Source organism: Octopus bimaculoides, chromosome 20, assembly GCF_046866305.1.
Source record: "Octopus bimaculoides isolate indiv1 chromosome 20, ASM4686630v1, whole genome shotgun sequence".
NCBI classification, from domain to species: Eukaryota; Metazoa; Mollusca; class Cephalopoda; order Octopoda; family Octopodidae; genus Octopus; species Octopus bimaculoides.
In genome coordinates this window covers 6,519,759-6,535,653 of record NC_142947.1, presented here as the reverse complement: position 1 = coordinate 6,535,653, position 15,895 = coordinate 6,519,759, and positions in this window count along the sequence as shown.

Here is a 15,895-nt window from a genome sequence, read left to right as displayed (position 1 = left end):
ATATATATATATAAATATATATATATATATATTTATATATATATATATATATATAAATATTTATATATATATATTATATATATATATATATATATATAAATATTTATATATATATATATATATATATATATATATATATATATATAAATATTTATATATATATATATATATATATATATATATAAATATTTATATATATATATATATATATATATATATAAATATTTATATATATATATATATATATATATATATATATATATTTACACACACACACACACACACACATTGATTTATCTCATGTATTCCATGCTGTTTGATATGTTGACTTTACACTTTGTTATTGGTCTTTGTTTTTATTGTTCATGTCTCACCTGTTTATTAATTGATTACCTGTGTATCATCATGTCATGCGCTGACACTAAATTAACAAGGATTTCCCTTGGATTACACCTGCTGCTCTTTTTTTTTCCTTATAAGCATCCTCTAATTGTAAAGTTGCTGGAAACACTACACGATTATATATATATATATATACATATATATATATATATACGGACCGAGATGACTACGGACCGAGACCTTTGGAAATGGGCTGTGCGTGAGAAGACCCGGCAAGCCAAGTAAGATCGTTGCCAGTGCCCCTGGACTGGTTCTTGTGCGGGTGGCACATGAGATGCACCATTTTGAGCGTGGCCGTTGCCAGTACCGCCTGACTGGCTCCTGTAGGATTTTCGAGCGAGATCGTTGCCAGTGCCCCTGGACTGGCTTGTGCGGGTGGCACATAAAAGACACCATTTCGAGCGTGGCCGTTTTCGTGCGGGTGACACGTAAAAGCACCCACTACACTCTCTGAGTGGTTGGCGTTAGGAAGGGCATCGAGCTGTAGAAACTCTGCCAAATCAGACTGGAGCCTGGTGTTGCCATCCGGTTTCACCAGTCCTCAGTCAAATCGTCCAACCCATGCTAGCATGGAAAGCGGACGTTAAACGATGATGATGATGATGATGATGATGATATATATATATATATATATACACACACACACACTATGTACTTATTAGTGGACCTTTAAGCCTAGCTATATACACCTGGTTACCTTACATAACACTCATTCACACACACACACACACACACACACACACACACTGTCTGCAAAATGGTATTTATGGTGGTAGAGGTCAATGATTGGCTGTGATGTCTCTGGTTGTCCAAAATGTCGTGTCTTCATGTGCATCCATGGCTGTATGGTTAAAGGGGTTTGCTTCCCAACCACATGATTTGCTGTTCAGTTCCACCATGTGGAACCATGGGCAGACGACCATGGGCACAAACATACCTACCTTCCTACCTACCCACATATCTATTTACCTACCTTTGTACCTACCTACATCCCCAAATATCTACCCACTCACCTACCTACCTACCTACTTAATTACCTACCTGCCTACGTTTTTTTTACATAACTGCCAGAAAACAACATACATAAGATGTATTTGTACTAAAATTATTTTAAACAATGAATATTTTTCTATTCCGATGTTTTGAAATTTTGAATGATTTCTCTTTAATTTGCCAAAATTATCTTGAAACTGTTTTGTTTGCAAAGACATCTCTCTGTTTACCTATTTCTCTGTCTGCCTATCTACCTGTCTATGTGTCAGCCTGTCCCTGTCTTATTCTGTCACTGTCATGATAGGTGTCTGCGTGTGTCTCTACTTTTCTACATTTGTAGGTGCCGGCATGGCTGTATCATAGGCACAGGTATAGCTGTATGATTAAGAGGTTTGTTTTCCCAACGATGTGGTCTTGAGTTCAATCTCACTGCGTGGCACCTTGGGCAAGAATCTTTTACTATAGCCCCAGAATGACCAGACCCTTATAAGTGGATCTGATAGGTAGAAACTTAAAGTTCATTGTGTGTGTGTGTACCTTTGACTTGACATGCCATGATGATGGTTGTAAACGAGCATCCGTGTCATACAAGTGGTGATGTTTGTTTCCAGTCAACTGTGAAAAGCATATCTGGCCATGAAGAAATATTATCACTTTGCTTGGAAACAAGTGAGGATTGGTGATAGGAAGAGCATCCTGGAACCATATGGTTGGGAAGCAAACTCTTTAACCAACTGACCATGCTTGTGCCTAAAGCCATGCCTGTTGATGTGTGTGTGTGTGTGTGTGTTAGTCTGAAGCAAATATATCTGTTAAAATATCTGTTTGCATATATGTTTTTGAATCTGTTTATACATCCATTCATCATCCATCTACATATATATATATATATATATATATATATATATAATAATAATATTAGGAACGATAATTTCAATTGATTTTAATCGATTTAAATTTCTTTTCTATTTGAAAATTGGTTATGAAACACGTGTAATCTTTTTATTATATTTATCTTATGATATTTACTTTACTTTATATTATACTCATTTATTGTGCTTTTAATTATTAATTTTTCTATATGTGATAGTGGATTTTCATCGATGAGTTCTTGATAATTGGTTATTTTCCCTAAAACTATATATTTTATATATATATATATATATATATATATATATATATATATATATCTTACGACCAGCCAACCTGCCTGCCAGCCTGCCTTATTCACAGATGCTCTTTTTTTTATATTTGTTTGTCTTTGCTTTATGAAACTATCCAAGCTTGGCATGTTTATTTTTATTGTATTCTTTTTATTATTATTGCTGTTGTAATCAATGTTGTTATTATTGCTACTATTATTATTATTATTATTGCTCTTGTTTTGCTGTTATTATTTTTTTATTATTGCTGCTGTTATTGTTATTATTATTATTATTATTATTGTTATTATTATTTTCTGCTTAACTTCTGCTTTAGTTCAGCCTTTTGTTGTAGGAAAACAAGAATAGTAATATCTATCTATATTTATCTAGCTATCTATCTATCTATATGTGTATATATACATATATATATATATATATATATATGTGTATATATATATATATATATATATATATATATATATATATATATATAAACTATTAAGTAGTTGTGATGTGTCAAGTTGTAGAGATACTGAAGTCATAGTTGTGATATGTGTCTCTAATTTCATATATATATATATATATATATATATGTATATTACATATATATATTTACACACACACACACACACACACACACACACACACACCACGCATATATATATATATATGTATATATACACATACATATGAAAGAGAGACAGAAAACTGACAGTAGTGACATCTGTTGTGATGTGATGTTGAAGCCGTAGAAAGTAGACCTTGAACGAATCTCAGAGACAAAATATTCCAAATATACCATTTATGAAGTAATTCCAAGACCAAACTGAGCAAACTGAGTCCTTAAGTTGTTCCATTTGCCAAAAGGTTTGCATGACACCAGCAGGCCTCAAGAGACACATTCGTGTTCATAGAGCATGATTACTGCTTTATTTTACTGAATGCTCATTTGTTGTTCATGCCGAGAGAATCCATTATATATATATATATATATATATGTGTGTGTGTATATATATATATATATATATATATATGTACACGTATGTACGTGTATATAAAACCTAAGAAATTATTATTTGAAGTTTCACATAATGTATGTTGTTTCATAGAATTCATTCTATGTGTTCTATTTTACAATTTTATTTTATAAAATATATACCAGTGTGTGTGTGTGTGTGTGTGTAGTATCATCCAATACCAGCCTGGACAACATCCCTTTTTCTATGCTGGCTTTGGTTGGACAGTTTGACAGGAGCCAGTAAACCAGAGAACTGCACCAACCTCCACTCTCTGCTTTGGCATGGTTTCTACAGCTGGACGCCCTTCTTAACACTAACCACTCTACAGAGTGTACTGGGTGCTTTTTATGTGGCACTGACTCTAGTGAAGTCCCCAAGGAGGAAGGTGGCTTTATGCCAGGGGATGAGGGCTGAAAGTATAACAGAGGAACAGAAAGGGGTGTCTTGCTGTAGAGGAGATACATGATTACCTCAGTTGGAAAAAGAGAGGAGATGGTAGTGAAGAGGTGTGAGGGGCAAAATCTCAGCTATTGAAGGTTGTTCTCCAGTATGACCACAATTCAATAACTAAAACCAGTGAATGAGTAAACAGATGCATGTGTGTTTGTAATGTGTCTGTGTAAGTCAAAATCCAAGAAATCCAAACAATAAATTTTTCTGCACGGATTAAATGAAGCATAATGTTAGATGTGAGAAGTGAATGTAAATTTATTTTTTCTGTATGACTATCATGTGATTACAGCTGTTTCATAACTTTCATCATGTCGTACTATTAATTATGGTTCGCAAAACTATACATCTATGTTTACAACAATATGTATTGCTCAATGTTCTACAATACAACTGTATATTCACAAATTGATGCAAATAAAGAAAGCTAATTCATCGGATCATCTGAACATCATGGTTGCATCTACGGTTCAAATTTGAATTGAATTGAAACAAAACACAAGGGAAACCAGACACCTTCCCCTCCACCAACATAGCAACAGAAAATGGCCAGGTCTAGTGAGATGTCAAAGAAACAGACCATACAATAAAACCTTCCTTGTCCTCCATGCAGCAATCACTAGTTCCCCATAAATCTTTTATATTGTTCGGTTGCTAGTTACTGACCCCCAACAATGTCCAGATGCTGTAAGATTACATGTTGCAAACTTGTTGGTTTTACTATTTATATCTGATTGGTCCTCTTGCTTACACCTTGTTGGTTCTATTATTTGTCTGGTAGATCAATTCAATCTAGTTTACTATTATAATTTCTAGACAAAATTTGTTTATCTATCAGTATTTTGACATTCTTCCTGTATTTTTGTTAAAAATAACTTAACTTTTGTTATATGGTATTTCTCTGCGGTGCACAGTTTGTATTGCCTGTTCATTTCTGTTAAGTATACTGTGCTCTGTAACTAACCAGCTGATATTGAAATGGTCATTATCTTGTACTTACATTTCCAATATATAACTGGATAAGGCTGTGGCACTCATCTTTTTCTTGTTCTTTAAAGTAGATTTATTACAGAGAAAACTGCTTTTAAAGCTACTTTTGTTCATATCAATAAAATTCTTTTGTTTCTGAGTTACTATTTGTTTCATAGACAAGTGATTTTCATTAAATATCTTTCAATAGGATAGCAGTTACACTCAGATTCTTCAATGCTATTCACAATTGCCTTTGAAATTTAACAAATTATTATTATGCTGGTAACATTTTTTATACAAGTGTAACTGACCTTAACATTGTTTATGTCAAAGAATCTGTAGTAATTATGACTAGTTGAAAAGTGTTTTATACATATATGTGTGTGTATGTGTATATATATATATATATATATATATATATATATATATATATATATATATATATACATACACACATAAGAGAGTGAAAGAAACAGTGGGTACTTGTCAGTATCATATAATTCTATAAACTTTAGCAATATTAGTGCAACTCCTCTTTTTAACCTTCTTTCAGCTTTAGAACAGCAACAGCAGTCGGGTGAGAGGGATGACTGTGAGATGGAGAGGGGTTTTGCTTTTCTTATTTCTTCAATTTTTTCTTGGCATTTTTTGGTTTTGTTTATTTATTTATCTTATTTTTGTGCTAACTTTTTTTCACTTTTCCTTTGGTAAATTCTGGAGCTATGTAATTCTATAAAAATCATTGACAATCACCATTTGTCTCACAGACTTTAATAAACTGCTTTGCTTTAGTTTATTTTCTGTTTGCTTTCATAATTTCAAAGCTGTTTTGCTTTCCTTCTTTTGTCATTCCTGTTTTCCTTCTTTCTTTCTCTGTTCTTTTCTTTGTCTTTCAATCGTTTTCTTTCCTCTTTCATTTTCATTCTTAATCTTCCTTCTTTTTCCCCTTTCCCACTTCTTTCTTTCTCTTTGCATTCTATCTTCTCTTTCTTTTCTTCTTCCTCCTCTTTCTTCCGTCTTTCTTCTTCCTCTTTCATATTTTGTTTTTCTTTCTTCTACTTCTTTGTTCTTTTAGCTTCTACTTCTTCTTCTTTCTTCTCCTTCTTCTGTCTTCTCCTTCTTCTGTCTTCTCCTTCTTCTGTCTTCTCCTTGTTTTCTTCTTCTTTCTTCTTCTTATTTGCTCTTCCTCCTTATACTTCTTCTCTCTCCTCCTTATTCTTTTCTTTTTCTCCTTCATCTTCTTTCGTATCCTCCTCTTTCTTCCACTACCACCACCATCCCCATAACATGTTACCTTACACCCTTCCTCTTCCTTCTACTCCCCACCTCCGCTATCAAAGTGCTGTACCAACACAGTACGCTGCTGTAACGACATATCTTGATGTTGATGTCATCTTTTCAGGATGATGGACGAGATACTCAACAAGTTCAAATCTCAGATGCAATTCCAGCTGATGTCTTTCCAAACCGATCGCTGTCTCTAACAGGGGGAACTGCTGCTGCTGCTGTTCTTGCTACTACTACTACTACTACTAATCCAACTCTTTTTCACCTTAACAAAGATAGGAGGGGAAAAAGTTTATATTTATTTTAACGTTGAACTGTGTTGAATGAATGATGGAAGAGTGCTCAATACTGGTTGTAGAGTATATGGCTTATTGAAACTGAAATGTTTAAAACTGCACATCATGACTCAGATTAAATGCCACTGTGATGTTGAAGGCAAGTTCATACCTGAAGATTGCAGTAGCACGAAACTCAAGTTGTGGGATAGAAACTTTATATATTTATTTATATTATTATATTTATCACTCTGACGTTGCCAACTTTTATTCCTATTGCATTTCTGTGGCTTTTTCCACAAAATTCTGGTCCTCTACTCACATGCGCTCACACACACACAAACTCACACACACACATACACACATATATTTGCTTATAATCTTCTTTGGCAGCACTAAAATGTGGACTGATATACATTTGGAGAATCAACAGACCACGACAGCCACTTGTCTCTCTCTCCTCCCACCATCACCCCCAAGAGGCAAACTTTCCGGAATCCCCCTTCCCTTCTTCACCACATTGATCCCTGCTGATTTTGGCTGAAACTGAACATCAGCTGTATTAATCTGACCTGAAAGGGATAGGGGCAAATGAAAGGTCAAGGACACTGGCTTAGGGAAACTAATTGGCGACTGACCCTGTGAGTGGTCAGTACCTATGACCTTTCTCTCAGTATATTTTACTTCATCTTTGCTATTTCGAACCCACAGTTAAATTTTCTCATATTCCATAGAATTGTCATATTGTTACATTTTGATAAACCATTCCTTGAAGTTACTTAGACTAATGGAGATGCCAGAAAATGCTTTTGGTACAAGGCAGCTATTGAACCATTCTACAAAGGGTAGATGTGGCAGTGTTCTTCTCCAACCTTATATTCCAGCAATGGTCTCCTACCTTTCTCTGCAACTATCACATACCCAAGATAAGCACAGATTTGGGGGTATGTGATGACCAGATATTTTCTACACTGTTCTGCTGTGAAAGGGTATCAGGTTGGAGTAGAAGCCTACAGTGACCATAACTGAGCAATGGCTGTCTTATTGAGTCCTCCCTCCCTCTCTCTCTCTCTTTCTCTGACAATGTCTATCTCTCTCTCTCTCTCTCTCTCTCTTTGACAATGTCTCACTCTTTCTCTCACTGACAATCTCTCTCTCCTATGACAATGATTCTATCTCTCTCTCTGACAATGTCTCTCTCTCTCTCTCTCTCTCTGACAATGTCTCTCTCTCTCTCTCTCTCTGACAATGTCTCTCTCTCTCTCGCTCTCTGACAATGTCTCTCTCTCTCCCTTTGATAATGTCTCTCTTCTTTCTTTTTCTTTGGCAATGTCTCTCTCTGTCTCTCTCTCCCTCTCTGACAATGTCTGTCTCTCCTTCTGACAATCTCTCTTTCCCTTACAATGTCTCTCTTCTCTCTTTCTTTGACAATGTCTCTCTTCTCTCTTTCTTTGACAATGTCTCTCTTCTCTCTTTCTTTGACAATGTCTCTCTTCTCTCTTTCTTTGACAATGTCTCTCTTCTCTCTTTCTTTGACAATGTCTCTCTTCTCTCTTTCTTTGACAATGTCTCTCTTCTCTCTTTCTTTGACAATGTCTCTCTTCTCTCTTTCTTTGACAATGTCTCTCTTCTCTCTTTCTTTGACAATGTCTCTCTCTCTCTCTCTCTCTCTTTCTCTCTCTCTCTCTCTCTCTCTCTGACAGTCTCTCTACCACTGGACTCCACCACCCTCTAACCTCTTAATATATCACCTTCTTAACTCCTTGTACCTCCTCCCCTAACTCTTTACTCAATCCCCTCTCCACCCATACCCACACCATTCTCTTCAGATTTACATCTTTCCTGCAACTCTCCATTCAACTTGCTAACCATTCCATTTTAATTCTCCAGCTGAACACTAATTAATTAATTGCACTAACAAAAACCATTCCTTATGGCAATACCAATTACTAATCAACTTCACTAATTAAACCATTCTTGATCACTATGCCAATTCCATTAGTCAAATGGAGCTTTTCAATGTCATTAAGCTGACAGTTTCAACATGAAAAGAAAGCAAACCTGCAAACCCTCACCGTATTTTTGAGCTTAATGCTGACACCCAATTTACTGCATACACATTTATATACCTGTATATGTATCCTGATTATGTGTACATTATAGTTATATGTGTACCTTGATTATATATATATATATATATATATATATATATATATATATATATATATGTACATATATATGTACATATACACACACACACACACACATAGTACCTCGGTTTTCAAACAACTCTGATCTTGAATAAATCATACTTTATATATATATATATATATGTATATATATATATATATATATATATATATAAATATATATAAAGCACAATTTATTTGTGATCGGAGGCGTTTGTAAACTGAGGTACTACTGCTTTAAATGAATATGAGAAAGACGGGAGATAAAGCACAATTTATCCATGATCAGAGTTGTTCGAAAACCGAGGTACTACTGTATATATAAAACATACCCTTATCAGGTATACATATACCTATATATGTACCCTGACAGCACATGCACTCTGATTACACTTATATATACATATATATGTATCCTGATTATGTATACATATGTACTTTGTTCACATTTACATATACGTGTACCCTGATAACTGCTGCATATTACATGTACATATACCTATATATCAACCCTTATGTATACTTACATATGTACCCTGACAGTGTGTACATATAGCTACCCGTGTCACCTGATCTCACTTACATATGCATACACCCAGACATATTGTATACAAAATGTTTTTGCCCCTCCCCCTCTGATAATAGTTTGAAACTTGTTTTTGTTTCTTTTTATATTTTGCTTTTTTTTTTATTTCTATAAATAAAAGTTAACTATGAAGTTGTGTCTTTCATCCTTTGCCAAATAATAAACTTATTAATTTCTCTTGTACAACAACGACTATCTGCTAAGGTTGCTGATATTGAGTGCCAGACTAAAGAATATAAAAATGGTTGAGAACCCCCTGCACTAAAGTGTTAGATGAAGACCATTTGTCTTGAATCTTTTTCAAACCTGTTTTCTACTTCCAAACCCTAAAGTCTTTTTCTAAGCATTGTATAGAATGGTTAATTGGTTAATTATGAATGTCTTCCAGGAAATCACCAAATTGAATGTTGCAGATTTGAGGTTATGAATATCTTTTAGACTTGATTGCATCCATCCTGGGCAGTGCTTTCAGTTATATCAATCCCAGTTCTTGCTTTAGTTTGGTATTAATATTATTGATCTCTATTTGTTGACCTGCTAAGTTATGGCAAGAACACCAGTTTTAAGATGTATAAACATGATCATAGATATACACACATATATAAACAAGTGCACACAAACATGCGTGATGGGCATCTTCACAATTTCTGTCTACCAAAATTTATTCACAAAATATATCTTACTCCAAAGCTAGAGTGGAAGGCTCCTGCCTAATGTACCCCACCGTGGGACCAAACCCAGGGTCATGTGGCTGTTAAGTGAACTTTGCCCCCACACAGCCAGATCAGCAACCACTTTCCAGGTGTTCGACAGGTTATTGAAGTAAAAACAGTCGCAGAAAAACTGATCAGCAACCAACTGAGGAAATGCAGGAAGATGTTTCAAGGCTTCAAGCAGAAGGATGGACATTTATGGAGGGACATAGAAATAAACTCTCTATCAATTTTTAAGATGTGTGTGTGTGTGTGTGTGTGTGTGTGTGTGTGTGTGTGTGTGTGTGTGTGTGTGTGTGTGAGAGAGAGAGATAAAAAAGTAGTGAATATCATAGATCAATAATCTGACTTCAAGTGGCCAAATCTAACCATTCTTATTGAAAAGGAGACAATTTCCAGTTATTCTAACATTTTCAGGGAGAATAGATAAATTGCAACTCCTGATTTTAAAAATGAAGTAAAGTTTTTTTTTTTTTTTTTTCTGCGTCAGTCGTGTCTGTATAGTCAAATACACTTCCCGGGTAGATGGCTTCAAGTCTAAGTATCTATAATTGTGATGATGATAATAATAATAAAAATAATTTCTTTATTAACCAGTAAAGGTTTATGAGCAGGGTGATACAAAATATGATGTTGGTTTACATGAAGGTGTTTAAACAGTAAAATAATAATAGCAAAATGATAATTACTGTTCTTATTTTAACTCCGGTCCATTTTCCAGAAATCTTTTGTCACACATCTGTGACCTCTTCAGCGACACTTTTCATCTTTGTGTGTGCTCCTGCTCCACTTAGTCCATTCTGTTCATCCATTTAGCAAAAAAGAAAAAAAAAAATGACCATCCCGAAATACAATATTTGTTTCAACACACAGTTTCACATCAGGAACCTTGCAACACAAATTCTTATACATAAATATGATAAAAATAATAGGAATAATAGTAATAATAATAATGATGATGATGATGATGATTAAAACTTAGGATCAATTTTCTGAATGTTTTGCAGTATTTTGATTGTGTAAATGAAGTTGTGTGTTTAAATGTTTCCTTTTTTTTTTTTTTTTTTTTTTTTTTAGGAATTGCTCATTTATCTGTTAATATATATTTCACTGATTAATTGAACAATGAAACTTAATTAAAAATGTCTTGAACATTCTTACAGAACTGAAGAAATACTTCTGACCAACTTCAAATCAACGATGCGATTCCACCTTATGTGTTTCCATGCCGACAGTGTAGTAGAAACTCCTGCATAACAGATCCATCGTGGAAATTTTCTCACCACACAGGGGTGCTAATGGTTGTGCTTTTACCATTTTTTTTTTACATTATTATTATTATCCTTTTGCTCGTATTCCATGTGCCAGTCATATACTGGGGTCACTATCATCGATTTATACATCCCATCGCCTCCCCAGCAATGTATGGTCCAGTGCTGAAGTAAGAAATCTTTATTATTGTTATTAAGCTAAAGGTGGTGAGCTGGCAGAATCGTGAAAGTGCCGAGCAAAATGCTCAGTGGCGTTTCATCTGACTTTACGTTTTGAGTTCAAATTCTGCCGAGGTCGATTTTTGCCTTTCAGCCTCTGAGTTAACGAAATACGTACCAGTCATATACTGGGGTTGATGTAATCAAATTACCTCCTACCCCTAAACTACAGCCTTATGCTAACATTTGATGCCATTATTATTACTATTAATATTTCAAGATTGAAGTTACTCTTCATGAAGATAAAGAAACAAGAAGGGCGAGACTGTTATTGGTACTTAAACAGAGATTGAGTCTTATATTTTGAACTTGTAAAAGACACATGGACTGTTGAAATATTGTTCATTCATTTCATTTTCATTTTAATAAACCGAGTCAATCTCTATTTATTACCAATAACAGTCATGATCTTATTTTATTATTATTATTATTAATGCAGCGAGCTGGCAGAGTTGTTAGCACACCGGCTGAAATGCTTAGTGGTATTTCGTCTGTCTTTACATTCTGAGTTCAAATTCCGCCAAAGTTGATCTTGCTTTTCATCCTTTTGGGCTCAATAAATTAAGTACCAGTGAAACACTGGGGTCAGTGTAAACAACTAATCCCCTTCTCACCAAATTTCAGGCCTTGTGCCTATAATAGAAAGGATTATTATTATTATTATTATTATGGCAGTGAGCTGGCAGTCGTTACCACGCCAGGCGAAATGCTTAGCAACATTTTGTCTGTCTTTTCATTCTGAGTTCAAATTCTACTGAAGTAGACTTTGCCTTTCATCCTTTTGGAGTTGATGAAATTAGTACCAGTCAAATACTGGGGGTCATTGTAGTCAACTTCACTCTTCCCTTAAAAATTGCTGGCCCTGTGCCAAACTTTGAAGCCATTTGTTGTTATCAAGCTAGAATATGTTCTTTTGATTAGCAGGAATGTTATTTTGAGGTTTGGTGACAAGTCTTAGAATTCCTGCTGAATACAGGATGGTACTTTTTTTCTGCGTGTCACCAATGTGATCCTTAATTCCAATCTCTGTCAGTCTCTTAGGTAGCGTTTTGAGAGTTGTGTCAATTGCCACAGAAATAATTGTCTTAGTCTTCCACAGTCTTCACAGCTCTCTTACTCAATCCTGATATTTCTCAGGACTTCTCCCCCCCCCCCAATTTCTGTGGTATCCACTGTTATCAAATGGTATTGCAAAGTCTATGATCTTAAACCATTTCTTTACTTTGTCCCCTTTAATCATATCTGGCCCTCTTCCTGCAATAATATGGTCAGTCTTCATGGGGAAATCTCATAAACTTCGGTAATGTTTATTCTCTCTCATAGCTTCTGGTTCCTCTTCATACCACATCCATGTTATTTCAAAACCATACACTCAACTAACAACCCAATGGACTCTTAGCATGCCAGGTGAAATGCTTAGTGGTATTTCATCTGCCGTTATGTTCTGAGTTCAAATTCTGCAAAAGGTCGATTTTTGCCTTTCATCCTTTCAGGGTCAATAAATTAAGAACCAGTTAATCGACTTAATCCTTTCACCCAAATTTGAGGCCTTGTGCTTCCAGTAGAAAGGATTGTTATTATTATTGTTATTATTATTATTGACAACCTGGCAGAACCATTACCACTCTGGACAGAATGCTAAGCAGCATTTCTTCTGATGTATTGTTCTGATGTTGAAATACTGCTGAAGACAACTTTGCTTTTCATCCTTCCAGGGTCTATAGAATAAAATACCAGTCAAGTAACAGACCTATCCAGCTCTTCCAAGATTTCAGGCCTTATCCCTATAGTAGAAAGGATTATTATTATTATTATTGTTGTTATCAGTGCTGTATGCAGTTTTCTCCCTTCGTTCCAGATCTCACTCCTTATCAGCTTTAATTATTCTCACATATTTTTGATACTCTTCTCTCATTCCAACCTCCTCACTTTGGAATTCTTCACAGACACAGAATAACCCCCTGAAGATTCTGTAGAATTTAGATTAATTATTGTAAAAACAGAATCGCAGTTCGTTCTTTTTTTCCCTTTATAGTCATCATAATTTTTATCATTTTACACCCACCCCTCACATATACATAAACACACACAAACAAATGTGCATGTATAAGTGTATATATATATATATATATATATATATATATATTATATACACATACACACAGTCACACACACTCATATATATATATATATATATATATATAATGTACAAGGTGGTGTTGAAAAGTTCCTGGCTTTAGGTCAAGAAAATACAGGAAGATCAGTTGATTATGATTTTACTCAACATATTCCCCACTTCTCAGATTCATACACTTATTGCAGCAGTCCTTCAGTTTTTTCTAAGCCTTGTAAAAAAACTCAGAAGGTTGGGCCTCCAACCAGGCATTTCACAATACTCTTAAAACCAGAAACTTTTCATCACTCCTTTGTACATATGCATGTGTGAGTGCGCATATGTATATATCATCATCATCATCATCGTCGTTTAACGTCCGCTTTCCATGCTAGCATGGGTTGGACGATTTGACTGAGGACTGGTGAAACCGGATGGCAACACTAGGCTCCAGTCTGATTTGGCAGAGTTTCTACAGCTGGATGCCCTTCCTAACGCCAACCACTCAGAGTGTAGTGGGTGCTTTTACGTGTCACCCGCACGAAAACGGCCACGCTCGAAATGGTGTCTTTTATGTGCCACCTGCACAAGCCAGTCCAGGGGCACTGGCAACGATCTCGCTCGAAAATCCTACGGGAGCCAGTCAGGCGGTACTGGCAACGGCCACGCTCAAAATGGTGCATCTCATGTGCCACCTGCACAAGAACCAGTCCAGGGGCACTGGCAACGATCTTACTTGGCTTGCCGGGTCTTCTCACTTGACTGTTGGCTCTGGTGTGTGTGTGTTTTGTTAGCTACAATCACTTGTTGATGGATCTTTTCTCAAAACTGATTCAAAACATCAGTGTAATTATGGACCTCTTCTTTCTCATGTCCAAATTCCTCCTCCATGATATTTGAGATCTCACCTTCCATGTCTAACACAAGATTAATCAGATTTCCTTAGAGACTGCTGCTTTAATAGAAAAGTGGCTTTTAAATGCTTTTCAAAAGTTTGTCTTGAAACCAGAGCTTGAAACAAGGATGGTAATGAAAGAAGGAAAATATGAAGTGAAATAAAATACTCAGTTAAATTGTTAAAGGGGGTTTATTTAAAAACCTTTTGAAAATCTATTTTCAAGGATTTAATCTTCTTGATACCAACCTGCTTGAGACTGTCCCTGGTTCTAGAATTCAAATTTCGTGATCTAAATTCAAACCTTCCATCAAAATTTCATGTTAATTTATGCACCAAAAGACCGGCTTATTAATGACAAAGTTAGTTTATTAAATTAATTGAAACAAAGGCATATGAAAAGAAATATGATAATAAAAGGGTTAAATAGAAATTAATAATACCATCTGTGTTTGTATGTGCATGTATATATATATATATATATATATATATATATATATATATATATATATATATATATATATATACATACATACATACATACATGCACATACACACTTACATATAGGTGTTGATGTTATTTATTGGTGTATATATGAAATTTATGCTTGCATGTTTGTAGTGAAGTGAGTAGATTCTGTAATATAAGTGCATGTAATTAACAAAGTAATTACTTAATTAAAGCTATACTATGATATAACACAGGGCTCTGTGTAGAGACAAACAAGGGCTCCTGAATGGATGTGACTCTGCACACACACACATGCACATACATGCACACGTTTATGTGCATACACTCGTTACTAATGGTAACGAGAAATGATTTTGCTTTGTAAGTTTTTTTTTCAAATGACTTTGTGAAATAAAAATGGAAACCTTGAAATGTATTTTACTGCGGATGAAAAGGAGAGCAGCAACTCCTTTTCAAGGGGTTTTTATATTTGATTTCAGTTGAACAAATTGCTATTTTTTTTTTTTTTACTATCAATATATTTAGTTAGAAAATGAAAAAAAAAGAAAAAAAAAACAAAAAAAGCTTAAAAAAAATCGAAATAAGAAAAATGGAGATTGAGAAAGAAATAAAACAAATACAATTGGAGATCTGGAGTTGTTTATTCTATGGAAATGGTTTTGTGGGTATGTTGGGGAGTGATGAATAAACTGATAGGCTGTAATGAATAATTGTGAAGGAGCAATGATTAGTTGTTGAGAAAAGTTAGGTCTTCCTGGGTTACCAGAACCTTCCAGTCATCTCTAAGCACCAGGCCACAATATGTCCCACCCATGCCAGCAGGGAAGACGGACGTTAAATGACGATGATAGCTTAGTTGTGATAGAGTTATTCCCCTTAGATTCTTTCGGTTAC